Source organism: Enhydra lutris, unplaced genomic scaffold (assembly GCF_002288905.1).
Source record: "Enhydra lutris kenyoni isolate GAN:26980312 unplaced genomic scaffold, ASM228890v2 scaffoldscaffold25, whole genome shotgun sequence".
NCBI classification, from domain to species: domain Eukaryota; kingdom Metazoa; phylum Chordata; class Mammalia; order Carnivora; family Mustelidae; genus Enhydra; species Enhydra lutris.
This window is the reverse complement of record NW_019154109.1, coordinates 11,218,420-11,236,573: the sequence shown is the minus strand read 5'-3', so window position 1 is coordinate 11,236,573 and position 18,154 is coordinate 11,218,420.

Sequence of the window (18,154 nt, the reverse complement as noted above, 5' to 3'; positions counted from 1 at the left end):
TAATATTTGCTATTATATTTATTCTTATAAATATATTTGTTGTTCAGGTTGTTTTGGAAAATGCTAAATTTCTCAGATAACCTCCTTCTGCTTTCCCTCAATAATTCAATTGAGTGAATTATATTTTATTGCAGCATTAGGGGAAAAGCATACTCCTATACTCATGCCAGGTTTTGGGGGTGACCTAGCTGGAGTGCATTAATCTCTGGTGTGCGTTATGTACATCCATTAATTGTTAAACACACAGCTAATCTCTAAAGCTGCTTTGAGCAACAGTTAAACTATCAGTTGAGGCTACCAGTTCACACCCCACTATTGGGAAAAATTAACAATTCTCGTTTCCTTTATCTCTCATTGGCTTAAGCCAACATGATCTTTGCTATACACTCCATCCATCATTTGCTATACACGACCATCACAGTTTCTGTCCTCTGCCGTGGAGTCAGAATTTATCATGGTAAGCCCCCTGGCAAGAACACTGGAGCTTTTTAGAAGATAATCAGAAATCAATTATCTGAAAAAGGAGAAGGAAACACTTTTCTCATCTCCATATTGTACCAGTATCTAGCAGAGTTTGAAACTACAAATATTTGCTGAAGAAATGAATTGATTGTGGAACTGAGCTTAACATCTACGAGGATACTAGCGCTAAAGAAAATAAAGTATAAAAGAGTTGCAAGAGGGGCACCTGGGTGGCTCAGTGGGTTAAGCCTCTGCCTTTGGCTCAGGTCTTGATCCCAGGGTCCTAGGATCGAGCCCCGCATAGAGCTCTCTGCTCAGCAGAGAGCCTGCTTCCCTTCTTCTCTCTCTGCCTGCCTCTCTGCCTACTTGTGATCTCTGTCTGTCAAATAAATAAATAAAAAATCTTAAAAAAAAAAAAAAAGAGTTGCAAGATTCTGTCTAGTCCAATTTGGCAGAGAAAGAAAAAAGACTTGGACTTTAGGGCCAAAGACTAAAATACTATTTTTTGGGATTTATATCACAGGTAGCTGAGGATGCAGAAATGATAAAGAACTGTAATATCAGCTTGGGAAAGAAATATTAGAATTTAAAATGTGTGAAATATACAGAAATGTACTACTATATTATTGTCCTAAATCAATACCTAATGATCTCTTATTTTCTATTTTTACTTTCTACTTTCTGTTGTATTTGTGTATGTGTCAATGTGTGTGTATATCTGTGTCTGTGTATCTGTGTATCTGTTAATCCAAGCTATAAAAGGTACTATAATTTACCTTTGGAAACTCCTTATAAGATATTTTTATATTATACCTTCCTCAAAGATATGTAAGATTAACTTGTAACTTCCATAGATTTTTTTTTTAAAGACTTTATTTATTTATTTGACAGAGAAAGACACAGCGAGAGAGGGACCACAAGCAGGGGGATTGGGAGAGGGAGAAGAAAGACTAGGAAATGTGGTCAGCTTTCTGGCAGTCAGGTATTCAGCTAAAACTGGTGTTCTCTTACAAAGGGCAAAGGAGAAAAATGGAAATGGAGGGACAAATAGGAGCTCTGCTGCCTTGAGTCAGGCCTTATTTCCAGAATGATGTTAGATTGATAGTTCAGTAATCATACCTTTCCTGTGCATTAAAAATGTATTTGAACTTGAAGTGAAATTTAAGGGGCAACGAAGGAGCAATTTTCTCAATAGGAAAAAGTATCTTGGTAAGACATTAGAAAATTGTTTGAGAGCCTATAAAAATGAATAATCACAAAAATTCCCCACATCATTTTATCTATAGACTTTTTCTTTTTTTTTTTTTTTTTTAATTGTATTGGGGTGCCTGGGTGGCCCAGTTGGTTAAGTGATGGACTCTTGGTTTTGGCTCAGGTTGTGATTTCAGGGTCATAAGATACAACTCTGCATGGGGCTCTGCTCAGTGTGAAATCTGCTCAAAAGACTCTGTCTTCCTCTGCTCCTCTCCTTCACTCTCTTTCTGTCTCTCTCTCAAATAAATCAATCTTTTAAAACTTGTATTAAAAAAGTGATTATATTTGAATTGGTTTTTTATACCTACAACTGATCTAGAAAATGATTTTGTGTAGAACATTTAAACTCAATACCATCTGTACAGAGAGCTGACAACTGATTTGACTGAATGAGGCAAAACTGGGCAGTGCAGGAAAAACTTATTTTAAGGGCTAGGACTAGATCATCTTGATCATTGGACAGTGTAAAGGCTGTGTCTGTGTAAGTCATCGCGTGTTTTTTTCTTATTTGTAGGAGATAATATTAAGTCTGGAATACTTCCAGAACCATTTCTTATAAATTAATTTAGTCACCTAAGTATTTGGTCAAGCAAGAAATAGATAGGGAAGAAAGAAGACTTCTGTAATATGAGGGGAGTGGCAGGAAAAGTGACCAGAGTACTTGACCCACATAGAAAAATCATCCTCCCTTAGGGTCAATTATCAATAAGTGAGGAAAGATAAGTCTCTAGGATCTAAAACAACAACAAAAACAAAAACCACCAACAATATAGATACTTGTGAGATGTCCCCCTTAAAAAAAAAAAAAAAAGCTAACAAATCAGCTGGTTTTTAAATGGTTAAACCATATCTATATGCCAGAACTGACCTGTGGACCATCAATGTGCAAACTTTGCATTACAGTTCGAAATGTATATTAATGTACTGTAAGTTAAGTATATTGTGCCACCAAATGTGAAATACTCTCATTATTATTTCTTAATTTTGTTCATGTTGAGCCTTTATATTTAAAGAACATTTTTGCAGAACTTTTTATAGGAAAACTAAAAAAAAATTACAGAACTCTTTATTTAGTAAATAAAAAATGTGTAAATGGAAGCAAATTCATATACTGTTAAATAGAAATAAAAAGCACATAAAAGAATATAGACATTACATTGATACATTTTCACAAGAGTTGACAGATTTGCACGACTGAGCCATGGGATATTTAGAGGAAAAATGTCATTTTGAGTGACCTAGTGTATCTAATTAGGTTTTGTAGGTTTATGAACATTTAAAACCTCAGTCTTAAATGTAGATATGACAGTTTTAATCAAACAATTCAGTCATTAAAGCTTTTCAGTAAGCTCTTGGGTAAATATTTTTTTTTCTTTAACTTTGTTTCCTCACCAAAGATAAGTAAAATATTTACCTATGTAGAATATGTAAGCCAGAAAGGGAAAAAAAATCCCTTCAGATACGTACACATATTTTTGCCTTTCCAAAATTTTTACATATGCTAGCATATATACTGTAGAAGTATTCTATTAGAAAATCCCCTTTTCCTGTTATTATACTGTTAAAATTTTGAAATCTATAATATTTTTATCCTTTCTACTAAAGTTCATCTTCAGAGTTTTCACTCAATTTTAAGGCTTGGCAACATACTTTTGAATTATGATACTAATGTTAAACTTATTCAAAATGTTACTTTTTAAAGATCACTAATTGTGTTATTTTCATATTCATTTTTTTCCCTTCACACACACACAAAGATAGAGTGTAAGAAGTAATACATCATTTAATACATGTAAGATTAAAAGATCATGCAGGTACAAAGCCTAGAACTGGGAGAGTAGAGTAAGCAGCAGTTAGGCTGGAAATGGGTTAGGAATGAGAATAAATTAATCCGAATCAATGGCTGTAGTAAATTATAGAACAAGACCTAGGGTTAAAAACAGTCAAAAAAGCAAATAGAAGAAAGCAAGTATTGGGGATATGCGATAAAGAGAGGCCAAGAGGAATTCCAGGAACAAATCAAGACAAATGTGATTAGAGCATCGGGACATGCACCATGTCCAGAGAGTTGATTTCTTCAGGCAACTCTTGAAGAATCTGGTAGTTATTAAAACTCAGCTCATAAGGGATCTATAAAGCAGAAAGGAAAACTGCACTCCACAGGCCGGGTCCTCAAGCATTGAGGTTCACCAACAGATTCAAGACCGGTTATACTTCCTAATTTACAATAAAAGTGAAGACAAGCAATAGCTTACTTGTAAAAAGTGCTTACTGTATCATTTGACAGATGGCTTTCATATATAATCTCATTTAAAATGACACTTCTGAAAGGAATACATTATTATCTTTATTTAGTATTTGAAGAAACTCAGACACAGAGATTTTAGGAATCATGCCCCCTGTCACTAAGTTACTTAGTAGCAGACCTGAGAACTCAGTCCCTGTTCAATAAGACAGTGAATTAATTTCCACTTTCTGCTACTTTTTTTTTTACACTAATTTCTACTATTAATTGCTGCTCTGTTGCCTCCAACAAAAGCAAACCTATTACCTTTTGGTTCTGGAGGTCAGAGGTCAGAGGTCAGAGTAGGTACTGCTTGGCTTAAATCAGACGACCAGTTCAGTAGGGCTGCTTTCATTGGGGCAGGCTCCAGGGAATGACCCCATTTCATCCACTATGCTGGATACCTTTTTCCAGTTTCTAGAGGATGCCTGTATTTCTTGTCTTGTGACCCCATTCCTCCATTTTTAAAGCCAGAAACTGTGGGCTAAGTCCTCACATCGCACCCTCCCTGGTTCTTCCGAGTCACAGCTTCCTCTAGATCTTTTTAGGACCCTTGCAATCACATTGGGCCTATTTGGATAATTGAGGCTCATCTTCCTTTCATAACATCGGCTGGTTAGCAAACTTATTTGCACATGCAAACTTACTTCAGCTTTGCTGTGCAATGGAAGGTATCCACAGGTATTCTGGGTATTAAGGCCAGGCTGTCTTGGAGTGGTGGGGGACATTGTTCTACTGACCACAGACATCAAAGCCTTGATACTTAGCCCTAACCTTTAAGGCTTCACCCAGTCAGAGGAATTTGTATGGGTAATAAAATTATGAACACAGTGCCAGTTTCCTCCTCATTTCCTTGCCTGACTAGTTTTCTAGCTTTAACTCTGAATCAGGGCTAATCCTCAAAAGTGTATAATCCAGAAGCAAAAGCTAAAGATAAGTGTGAGCCCCGGTTAAAAAAGAGAACTTTAATGTTCTGTTTTGTTTGTATCTTTGTTTTATGCTGATGATGAAAAATGATGGACATATCATGCCAAGAATCTGGTCAAAAAATAAAAATTCTGTTTTTATATGTTCATATGTTCAGATAATACATTTTTTTAGGGAAAGAATATAATCAGAAGAAATGTAAATGAGTATTTTTAAAAATTAAGCTCCAGGTAGCTAAGAGGACATTATGTTAGAAACATGTTGAAATTGCTGATTTACTCAGATTTCTCCCTAGTGAATTCCAGCATAAATTATTTGAAAATGACAGTATGACAGACAAAGTAATTTAAGGTAATTGTGAGAAAATAGAAATCTTCTTAAGGATAAAGAAAAAACATACAGATAAAATTATATTAAATCCATAAATTTATAAAATCCTAATGTTAGAACTAGGAATCCAGACGTTCTTTTTTTTTAAATTTCTTTCTGTTTTTTAAATTTAAGTATACTTGACACACAATGTTGCACTAGTTTCAGTGGTATAACATAGTGACTCAACAGTATGCATTATACTATGTTCACCATAAGTGTAGTTACCATCTGAGAAGATACAGTGCTATTATAATATCATTGACTATATTATTTATGGTGTGACTTTTATTCCTGTGATTTACTCATTCCATCACTGGACTCTTTTACTCCCCTTCACCTATTTTGCCCATCCCCACCCCACTTTCCTCTGGCAGACATCAGTTTATTCTATGTATAGGTCTAATTTGCTTTTTGTGTGTTTATTAATTTGTTGTTTTTTAGAGTCTACATATGAGTAAAATCAAATGGTATTCATCTTTCTCAGTCTTTTTTTCACCTAGCATGATATTCTCTCAGTCCATTCATGTTGTCACAAATGGCAATATCTCATACTTTTTTAAAGCTATATAATATTCCATTGCACAAAATAAAAAGGGGAAAAAACCCAACAAACAACTTTGTAGTTTAAGAGAATCCAAAGATTCTTATACTTTTTGTGAATGACAGTTTCAAGTAAAATGAAAATTTCCTCTCTCTTGTTCAAAAACTGTGGTGAGTTGGAAGTATAAATTGCTTAACAGTAATTAATAGGTCATCCCTATACAGTAACTTCTTCTACATTAATAACCAAATAAGCAATATAAGAAATAAAAGTAGATGGTGACATGATAGGAAGAGAAGGATGGAGTGAGGTAGGAATGGAACACTGCTTGGAGATGACATCCTAAAGGTCAGAAATCAATCAAGATTGCTGGATCAATCAAGGATCAATCAAGCACAGAGACACTCATTTCAATTAAATTTTAAAAATCCAATGTGACTATCTATTGTATAAAAAGAACCTACTTAATTAACACATTCATCTCTTCATGCAGTTGCCATGTGTTTGCGTGTGTATGTGAGTGAAAGAACAAGAGAGAGCACCTGAAGTCTACCATCTTAGCAAATTCCAGTCTACAGTGTAGTAGTATTGACTACTGTACATCAGATCTCTAGAACTTATTTATTCTATAAAACTTATACCCTTTGAGTAACATCTCCCCATTTCCCCCATCTCCCTGACTCTGTTAACCACTATTCTACTTTCTGCTTCTGTGTATTCAGTATCTCTAGATGCTACAGAAGTGAGATCATGTAACATTTTTCTTTCTGTGTCTGGTTTTTTCGCTTAATATAATGTCCTTCAGTTACATCCATCTTGTGGCAAATGATGATATCTCCCTCTTTTTAAGGGCTGAATAATATTCCAGTGTGTGTAGAGTGGTGTGTGTGTGTGTGTGTGTGTGTATGCATGTGTGTGTGTGTGTTTGTGTGTGTGTGTATCACAATTCCTTTGTCCCTTTATCCATTGGCAGACACTAGAGGTACTTCCATATCTTGGTCATTATAAATAATGCTGCAATGAACATGGGAGCATAGATATCTCCTTGAGATACTGATTTCATTTATTTTGGATATATACCTAGAAGAAGGATTGCTGGATCATATGTTAGTTCTATTTTTAACATTTTCATTTCGGTATATTAATGTATATCAAAACATGTATATTTTAAATATATATGCATTTTATTTAAAAAATGATAAAAAACAGGGGCGCCTGGGTGGCTCAGTGGTTAAAGCCTCTGCCTTTGGCTCAGGTCATGATCTCAGGGTCCTGGGATTGAGTCCCGCATTGGGCTCTCTGCTCAGCAGAGAGCCTGCCTCCTCCTCCTGTCTCTCTCTGCCTGCCTCTCTGCCTACTTGTGATCTCTCTGTCAAATTAAAAAAAAAAAAAAAAAATCTTTAAAAAAAAAGATAAAAAACAAAACAAAACAAAACAAAAAGGACATGCTTAAGGAAACAAAGAAAGGCAAATTAAAAAAAATGAACAAATAAGGGAACATATAAGACATATATGAACTTAAATAAAGCCCAGATTATCAGTTTAGTAGTAGACAACTAAGGCTTGAACATGAAAAGCCTTATAACAAAAAAGAGCAATTTTATGTATCAGTAAAACAAAATCAATTTTTTGCAATTATATGTCACTTGACGAAAGTAGAATTACAAAAAACAAAAGGATAGTAAAATTACCATATAAAGAAACTGAAATACAGTCTTTTAAATTGCATGTGGTCTGATACAGTCTAGGGTTACCTGACAAGGGTATGTTAAATGACAAAGATGACAGAATATCACTGCCTTAGTTATGTTTCCTGACATATGACTCTGTTTAGTAGACTAGAGAGAGATAGTCTCCTGCTGGTCTTGAAGAAACAAACAGCCAAGTTGTGAACTCAGGAGAGGGTCATGAGTCACTGCTGGCGGCCTGTGAGACTGAAATGTGGCTATCAGCCAAAATCCAGCAAGAAAATGGGAACCTAATTCCTATAATCACTAGGACATTGATTCTGCCAACAACCTGTGGGAGCTTGGCAGATGATTTATGCCTAGGCAAATCCCTAGACCACAAATGCCAACACCTTGATTGCAGTCTTGTAAGACCTTGAGCAGAGGTCACAGCTAGGCTGTGTTCAGACCTGTCCCAGAAACTGTAAAGTAATATGGGTATTGTTTCAAACCACTATGTTTGTGATCATTTGTTTTGCAGCAATATATGTATATATATCTTGGTTTAAATAATACATACTACCTAAAGAAGGAATTCTCATGATTTCTAGAGATATTTGAAAAATTCTTTTCATATATTGAAAATAACTTCAAGTTAAGGATTTTTTTTTTTTTAATTTAAATTCAATTAGCCAACCTATAGTATATGTTTTGGTCAGATTCTGCTAGCATGACGAGTCTAAATGTGATCCCATAATAATGGGTTATGATTGAGCATACTGTACCTTGTAAGCATTTGTGAATTCGAACACATATTCAGGCACATTAAAGGAAGAACCTTGGGGGGATTCTGAATAAATTAAAAGAAAAATAATTTAATTAATTTATATTAATTTTTAGATTTTTTATTTGTTACTAAAACCCTAAGAGCTTGTTAAATGAGGTTATAAGATAAAGTATTGCAGAGAATATAATATAAAAATCAATACAGCTAAACTTTTAAGCACTGTTAAAAAACATAAAGACAAAATGGCAAATGTATTGAGATTTAATAAGAATATCACCAGTTCTGACATGAAATAGGCAAAAAATGTACTTTAAATACTTGAACAACGTAAGTAATAAAATGGGCATGAACTGAGAGTAAAGAATTGGAATTGTCTTTACCTTCCTTTTTTTTAGAAATTTTTTATTAGATTTTTTTCTTAGGGCAGTTTTATGTTTATAGAAAAGTTGAGCAGAAAATACAGAGAGTTCCCATATACCCCCCCTCTACACAGTTTTCCTTATTTTTAACATCTTCCATTAGTGTAGTACATATGTTACAATTGTTACTCATAGCTGAATTAAACTGATATTTATTCATTACTACTAACAAAAGCCCATAGTGTACATTATGATATGCTGTATGTATTTCACATTCTATGGGCTTTGACAAATATATAATGCCATGTTTCCATCATTAGATTATCCTAGATAGTTTTACTGTCCTAAAAATCTTCTCTACTCTGTCTACTCATCCCTCCCTCTTTCTTCCCCAGTCCCAACACCACAGATCTTTTTACTGTCTCCATTTTCCAGAATGCCATATAGGTGTAATCATACAGTATGTTGTTTTTTAGATTGGTTTATTTCGCTTAATAACATGCATTTGGTTTTCTTTATGTCTTTTCATAGGTTAATGACATACTTATTTCTATCATTAAATAATATGCCATGGAATGGATGTATCAAAATTTTTTTATCCACTCATCTGTTCAAGGGCATTTTGTTTACTTCCAAGTTTTGGCAATTGTGAACAAGGCTGTATAAATAGTTATGTGCAGGTTTTGGTGTGATCATAAATTTTTAACTCATTTGGGTAAATACCTAAGTGTGTGATACCTGGATTATATGGTGAGATTCTGTTTAGCTTTGTAAAATATTGCCGAACTCATCCAAAATGGTGACACCATTTTGCATTACCACCACCAATAAATGAAGGTTCCTATTGCTTCACATGCTTGTCAGCATTTGGTATTATCAGTATTTTTTACTTTAAGCCATTTTAACAAGCATATCATGCTTTCTCATTATTGTTTTAAGTTTCAATTCCCTAATTACCTATAAAGTTGAGCATCTTTTCATATGCTTATTTGCCATCCATATATCTTTGCTAAGATGCCTGTTCAGATCAGTTTATTTGTGTTGTTTTCTTATTGTTGCATTACTTTACATGCAAGGACTTTATATGCAAGTCCTTTATTAGGTATGGGTTTAGCAAATATTTTCTTCTCGTTGATGAGTTATCTTTACAGTGTTTTTCACAGAGCAGAAAGTTTTCATTTTAACAAAGTCTAATATCAGTATTTTCTTTCATGGGACATGTTTTTGGTGTTTAATCTAAAAACTTAGTGTCAAACCTTAACTCATCTAGATTTTCTGTCTATGTTGTAGGACATTCATGTTCTTATGTTTTACATTCAGGTCAATGATCCATTTTGGGTTAATTTTTATGAAGGATATAAATTATGTGTCTAGATTAATTATCTTGCATGAGGAAGCCCAGTTGTTTGAGTGGCACTGTTAAAAAGGTTATCTTCTCTCCACTGAATTGCCTTTACTCCTTTGTCAAAGATTACTTGACTATATTTGTGTGGGTCTCATTTTAAGTTCTCTATTATAAACCCATTTTTCAAGTATCCATGCAAAACTTACAAACACTGACTATTTGTATTTGGAACTAAATTACACCTATAGATTTGGAAAAAGTTGACATTGGCACCAATCAGTATTATATATTTTCTGTTTGGGTACATTGTATTTTCTTTCCAATACAGTCTATTAAGTCAGAAGTTTTGAGAATTTTAATATCTGTAAGTTTATGTTGAATTGAGTATAAAATTTTGACTTTGTATTATTATTTTCTTATTAATTGGTGGGGGGTGTTTCTTCATAAACCACCAGATTTTCTGTGGATAATTTAGTTCTGCCTTGTTATTTTTGCCTATCTGTGAAATCCTCTCTGAATAAAAGTAAAAAGAATTTAGTAACTGTCTGATTGACTAATGGTTCCCCATCATAACGTGGATAATGAAGGCTGACATGTGAGTAGGCAGCAACCTACTAATCCTTGGTGGTTTCTACTTCTAACATGGATTTGTGGTGATTTACTACATAGAAGCCGCAGAATAAAACTATTAGAACAAGCTATCTTAAATCATAGCTGGGACTGTGAAATAAATTAGTTAAGAGTTAAACAAAATAACAGTATGATTGGCTATTATTACATGAAGATTTTAATGTTTGAATAATTGTGTAAATGATTCCGTGGGAAGTCTTGTATTTCAATAAATTAATCTCATGGAGTGAAACATAAAGTATACACAGAATACTAAGATATGTTTCAAATAGGACTTGTTGCATAGTTAATTTATTCTTACTAGATTTACGTATGGATTGTTTACCACCAAATTAAACATGAATGATTTAGAGAGATTATTATGAACTTCAAAGTGGTAGATTCCCTGAACTTGCTATTTTAAAAGCTCAACAAATTATGCAAATCTACTACTACTAATAATAAATATAGTAGATGGAAAAGCAACACTAATATCTTCTTCCTGCACTGGTAACATGGGAAAAAAAAAATAGGATATATTGAAGATGCTACATAGTATATCTGATGATAGTAGTCATTTTCCTTCACACAGATCAACTGATTGCCAGTTCCAAGTAGCATAAAAACTTTTTAACATAAAAGAAAATCAGTGTTTTTCTCTTTGGAATGCAAGCACTTATAAGTATGTGTGAAGTAAAAAGAAAATAATTCTAAATTATTTTTAATGTTAAAAAAATGAAAAAAGAAAATAATACCATTTCCTGGGAACATTGTGAGAAAAGAAATAAAGAAGGCATTTATAGGACTTTTAAAATTACTCTCAGTCTGTCTCTCTCATCTATCTATCTATCTGGCCTAAAATTTTGTATGTCTTTTTCTGAGGAATGTTTTGATTCATATTTCCAAACATTTAAAGCATTTCAAATATCAGTGTTCCATATCATTGACAATGAGTTTTTTATACAAAGAATAACTCGATTTTAAATGTTTGCCTCTTTCTTTTTCTCATTCTCCCAGCCTCTCTCTTTCATCTCTCTTTCTCTCTCTGTCTCCCTTTCCCTGTCTCTCTCTCTCCAGCTAGCCTGGCAGAATATGTCCCAGTCAAAGTAAAATCACAACTAAGCAATAATCCTTGAGCTTTCAGTTATAAATGCTATGTCTTTTAAAATACCCATTGCTCTTGTGTTGTAAGAGCTTTGTTAATTGAATACATAAATAAATATTACTTCTTTGGAGGTATATTAAAGATTACATGCTAGTAGTAAAAAAAAAAAGGGTGTTATTTGTGCAATATTAATGACAGTATATAGAAAACAATAGCGGGAGGAAAGTAACAGGAAAAATGAGGTGAACTTATTTTATCTAATCATGGGAAATCAATTCTTTCACTGGCTTACCTAATCACATAGCACAGATATCTTTCTTTTCCTGATAAAAAGATAGATGTACATCCAAGAATTTTTTTAAAATGGTATTCTTTAGGTAAGGACAATCCCTCACTATTTTTTTTTCTGCATTCTATTTGGCTGATAAAGCTGATTAGGAAAATATCTGTTATATGTCACTCAATGTCCTCAGATCCTTTAAATTTAAAAGTTTATACTAAAGGATTTTGAGTGAAGTTACTAACCCAGCATTGATTTGTTTTGTTTTCCACACTTTAGTCAGCAATATCAATGTCTGGAAAGTAATTGAATTGATTACTTGTAAACATGCTTGATGGCAAATTATAGAGGTTTAGATGCTGGATGTTATTAGCTGGTGGAAACTTGCTTATAAACCCCCTTTCTAGTCATGTACCAATTTATTTTAGATGCAAGAGATTTGGTTCCTAAAGAATAGTTTGACCATTCAGCAATGTAACTACCTTTCTAGAAAATTTCAAACATATTTTGAATGTCAGAGTTGACTGGAGATATTTTCTGGTAGATCAACCACTGAGATAATTGAAATTAACTCTCTAAAGAAGGCAATTCTAGTTTACAAGCTTAGAAAATAAAATGCACAATCAATAAATAGTAAATAATGTAATGCTGCTAGTAGCACATGGCACTAAAAAAACTGAAATTGACAGTTGGCCATAAAGCAATGTCTACTAATTGGCGTTTCAATTAGCATAAAATCTAATATCTTTTGTGTATATTATAAAATTAGTATCTCTAACATAAGAGAGCTTCTAATCACTATAGAAGTCTACAAACAATTACCAAAATAATATATATTCACACACAAGCACAAACTTAGTTACAAACTAAATGGAAATATATTTACCATACATACCAAACTTTGTGTACAATATTCATAGTTTAAAATGCATGTTGATGGATGTGTTTGTACAGGCTTATAAATAATGAACAATTATAATGTTTTTTATAATAAGTGTTTAGAATATCTCATGGAGATTTATCATACTATCACTACTATTCACAGTGGTAGAAGTATAAAATTTAAATATTGACAAAATAATATTCTATTATAATTATATATATATTTTTTTCAACTGTTACAAAGGCAGAAACAGCTGGCTCTTGGGCCAAGAGTGGTCAGTAGACATTTTGGGGCCAGCACTTTGCTTTAACATTAGGAATTAATACGTCTTTCTATTTATCAAAGAGTTAATACTTCTTTTCTCATATTTGGCCAGGCTTGTACTTTTATTTGGAACTCTGATGCTTGCAGGCATTTGATTTCCCTAAAATGCATATTTTTTTAATGGTCTCTGAATATCTTCTTATTGGTATTTCTATCTCGTGTTTGATAAAAGGGGAAGGTGTATAACATCATAGGCTAAATAGCATTAGAGATTAACTCTTAGTTGATAATTCAGCCCCTCACATAAAGATATGCTTGTTTTTAAGAGGGCAACATCAGCATAATTAATGGGAGACATTATAGAAGTTTACACTGACTTAATTTTCAGGTCCTCAAGTAAACTCACATGGTGGAATTGTCTCATTGACCTTCTTAATCTCATTCTTTCCTCCTCTGGCCCTAGAAGCTATAGGTTTTTCTACTTTACTGAAACGGGATTATCTCTTTACCTCTTCCAGCCCAATCATTACATTCTCAGGAGACTATGTACCCATAAAAATCTATCAAAATAGTTCCTCCTCCAGGGTGGTTCAGTCCTTTAGCATTTGCCTTTGACCCAGGTCATGGTCCCAGGGTTATAGGATCAGGACTTGCATTAGGCTCCCTGTTCAGGGAGCCTGCTTCTCCCTCTCCCTCGGCCTCCTGTTCCCCCTGCTATGCTCCCCTCTCTCTCTCTCTCTGTGTCAAATAAGTAAATAAAATCTTTAAAAAAAAAGAAATAGTTCCTCCTCCAAAAGATGATTATTTTCCCATGAAAAGTATCATTTAACTGTATGTTATAATAACTATAATTTTCTATTCCCATGTATACTCCTTTTGGAGTTCTACAACTTGGATTTAATTTTCTCAACAATATTTATGTATAAATCAGAGACAAATTTGAACAGAATTTCACCCAAATAATGGTAGGAAGGAATGGCACAAAAGAATGTGACAAGTTATAAAAAATTTTGTATGGTGTGATTATATATGATAATTTGATGGAAATTGGAAATAATTAGCCAAATCCATAAATATATTCATGCCTTTGAACTAGTAATTTCAGGATTCCTGGAGATTGATTTTGAACAACTAATTTTAAAAAGAGCTGTAAATCAAAGCAATCACAAAAACATCAATAATAATTTTAAAGTAGAATGGTTTAGAAAATGATTATATGCAATTAATAGTTTTTAATCATTAATATACTAACCATGAAGATTACAGAAATATCAGAATGTCAATTATTTTTTAAAGAATATATAAAAATCAGGAATGTTAAAAATTTATGAGTAATAGTAGTAATAATATGTTATTATAGTGAATGTATAGTAAATAGTATAACTGTTAAGTGCTACTATAATGAAGCCATTAAAATGTTTATTACTATAATTATTAATAATCCCACTAAGAAGAAGAAACATATAGATACAGTTGTGAAATCACTGGTACTTATTAAACAGGAATTTCTATAAGGAATTTCCCACAATATGGGGCACTGTATTTGACCGTTATTTTTCATATTTGGCAGGGAATCAGGGAAAGGTTTTCTTTAAATACACTTTTAAATTGCTTAGCATTTGAAGGAAAACATGTTAAGGAATTATATATCCTTAATAGAACAAGGAAATAGTTAAAAATATAATATTTTTCAGTAATATCTAGACAAAATATGGAAAAAAGTAAGAACTTATGTGTTTTAAAGAGTTTACGTTGCAATCAACAAGTATAATGTGCAGAATTCAAAGCCACAACTGACTTCATTTGCCATATCAAATAGGATGTTGAATTTTCTTTTTCATTTCCTTTCACTTTCCCTTCATTTGTAAAGAGTTATTATTTTTAAGTGCAAGACATGTGGTTCTCATTAATTTGGTCAGTAGGAAATTTTGAAGAGCATGACATTGTGTTAATGCTTTAAAATACTTTTTATTGGAGTGCCTGGGTGGCTCAGTGGGTTAAAGTCTCGCCTTCGGCTCAGGTCATGGTCCCAGGGTCCTGGGATCGAGCCCTGAATCGGGCACTCTGCTTGGCGGGGAGCCTGCTTCCTCCTCTCTCTCTGCCTGCCTCTCTGCCTACTTGTGATCTCTCTCTCTCTCTGTCAAATAAATAAACAAAATCTTTAAAAAATAAAATAAAATACTTTTTATTGCCGCTAAGAATGAAAAGATAAACTTATGTTATCAAGGACTAAGGATTGCATTGTCAATATTTTAAAACTTTTTTGAGTTTAATATAAGACATTATGAGTTATTTGTCACCTTATAGACAAAATCTGGAAAAGCATAGGTGAATTTTAATATAATGAAGATATTAAAATCTATTTGCACCTGTTTAGAGGACATTTTTATATACTTATTAAATTTATAGCTGCACTGTATATTCTTTTAATCAGATTTACTGAATTATAATTTATATACAGTAGGATTCATCATTTTCATCTAGTTCGCTGGATTTTGACAAAAGTTGTATAACAGTCACTACAATCAAGATATATAATGTCTTGAATACCACAAAAATTCCCCATGCTCCTTTGTACTTTATGTCCTTTCCTTACTTCACGTACCAGACACAATTTGTGTGTTTCTTGCCCAGTACTTTAACCTATCCAAGCGTGTCTTATAAATGGAATCTTATGGTATCTAGTCACTTAAGCCTGGCTTCTTTCACTTAACGCATTTGAGATTCCTCTCTACTGTTAAAAGTATCAGTAATTCACTCATTCTATTTATTTTATTTTATTTTATTTTTTATTAGAGAGAGTACATGTGTGAGCAGGAGGAGGGGGCAGGCAGAGGGAAAGAGGGAGAGAGAATCTTAAGTGTGAAACCCAATGTGGGGCTCAGTCTTACGATGCTGAGATCATGACCTGAGCTGAAATCAAGAGTGAAGACTTGACTACTAAGCCACCCAGGCACTGCTGCCCCTATTCACTCTTTTTATGGATTAATAGCATTTCCATTCTATGTCTGTACCACAGTTTGTTCAACAGTTAAAGTCAAGGACATTTGGATTATTTTCATTTTGTGTTTAAACTACTGCAAATAGTTGCATACATGTTTTTATGCAGATGTATATACTTACTTTTCTTGGGAAAATAGCCTCTTAGAATGCAAGTTTGTATGGTTAAGAATAAGTTAGCTTATGAGGAATACTCCCAATTAACGTATCATTTTATAGTTACATCCATACTTCCTCTATCTTTTCCACCATTTAATACTCCAGGTTAAATTTAGAATCCTTTGTTGTGAATATTTTCATCTTTCATGTTTTTAATGGTGTCTTGATAAATTTTTTTTTAAATTTTTAAGATTTATTTATTTATTTGTTTGAGAGAGAGAGTGAGCACAAGTGGGGAGAGAGGCAGAGGGAGATGGAGAAGGAGAAGTAGACCTCCCAATGAGCGCAGAGCATGACTCGGGCTCAATCCCAGGACCCTGGGATCATGACCTGAGCCAAAGTCAGATGCTTAGCCAACAACTGAGCCACTCAGGCACCACTTGATAAGCAAATTCTTTTTTTTTTTCTTTTTAATATTTTATTTATTTATTTGAGAGAGAGACAGAGAGAGAGAGCATGAGAGGGGAGAAGGTCAGAGGGACTAGCAGACTCCCTGTGGAGCTGGAGCCCAATGTGGGACTCGATCCCGGGACTCCGGGATCATGATCTGAGTGAAGGCAGTTGCTTAACCAACTGAGCCACCCAGGTGCCCCGATAAGCAAATTCTTAAAAAAAAATTAATGATGTCCAATATATTGACATTTGGTAATGTTAGACACCAGGATATTTTATTTTATTTTCTAATTTTAAGTACAATCTGCCCTGAAATGTGGGGCTTAAACTTAATGACCCTGAGATCAAGAGTTGCATGCTTTATGGACTGAGCCAGCCAGAGACCCCATGCTAGGATATTTTAAATATGAAAATAATACTGTCCTAATTTTATACCTGACTAATCATACTGTATATCTGTATATGCTTTCATCTATATTTATTTATCTACACAAATCTAATTAACATCTTCAGTGGTTGCCTCATGGACATCATAGACCTTTACAATACTTGGTCCTATCAACCTACCTCTCATTTCCTGTCCCTTTCAGACTCACTAAGTGACATCTTAATCCATGTTATTGCTCAATTAAAACTATCTGGGTTCCTTTCTTTACATATCTTTTTTTTTTCTCTTTTTACACAGCATGTCTCACTCATCACTAAATACTGTGAATTAGAACTACAAAATCTGTCTTGATTCCTTCCATTTCCTTCTATATCACTGTCACTTCCATGATCCAACTTCCACTGTTGTCCTCTGCAATCACTGATAAATTTTTTACTATTTATTATTTTACTATTTACTATTTTTACTATTTATATTTTTACTTATTTACTATTAATTATTTTATTATTTATACTTCCATACAGAATCATAAATGATATTTCTCAAATGTTAATTGGACATAAGTTCTGCTTGGAACCAACTAAAATTCTGTCTGTATCTAGCCCAAGCTCTACTTGTATAGAATTCTTTTCATTCACTCAACTATGGTCTCACTAGACTGTCAGTTCTTTAAAAAACCCAGTATTTTTTTTTCCCCCATCTATGGTCTTAACACATGTTGTTATATCTCATTAGAGGCTTTTCCTTCCATTTTTATTTCTCAAACTCTTCCTTCAAGTAGTAGGTCAATTATCTTTTCTTCACCCACAATTTCCCTCACCACAGCTCTACCAATATCCTGTGTCACTAAAATACTTGCAGAGTAACTTAAAAGATGTAAGAGAGGATGTGAGGCCGATCTGGCTGCAACATCTGTCACCCCATTGATCGCCAGGGTTGATTCGGCTGATCTGGCTGGGTAGGCAGGTGTCCCCTTCCTCTCTTGGTTGAAGAGGATGACCTTCCCCGATAGAGGAGAAGACCGTTCTCCAATCAAGGGTATACGAGTAGCTGTCCTCCCCTGCTAGAACCTCCC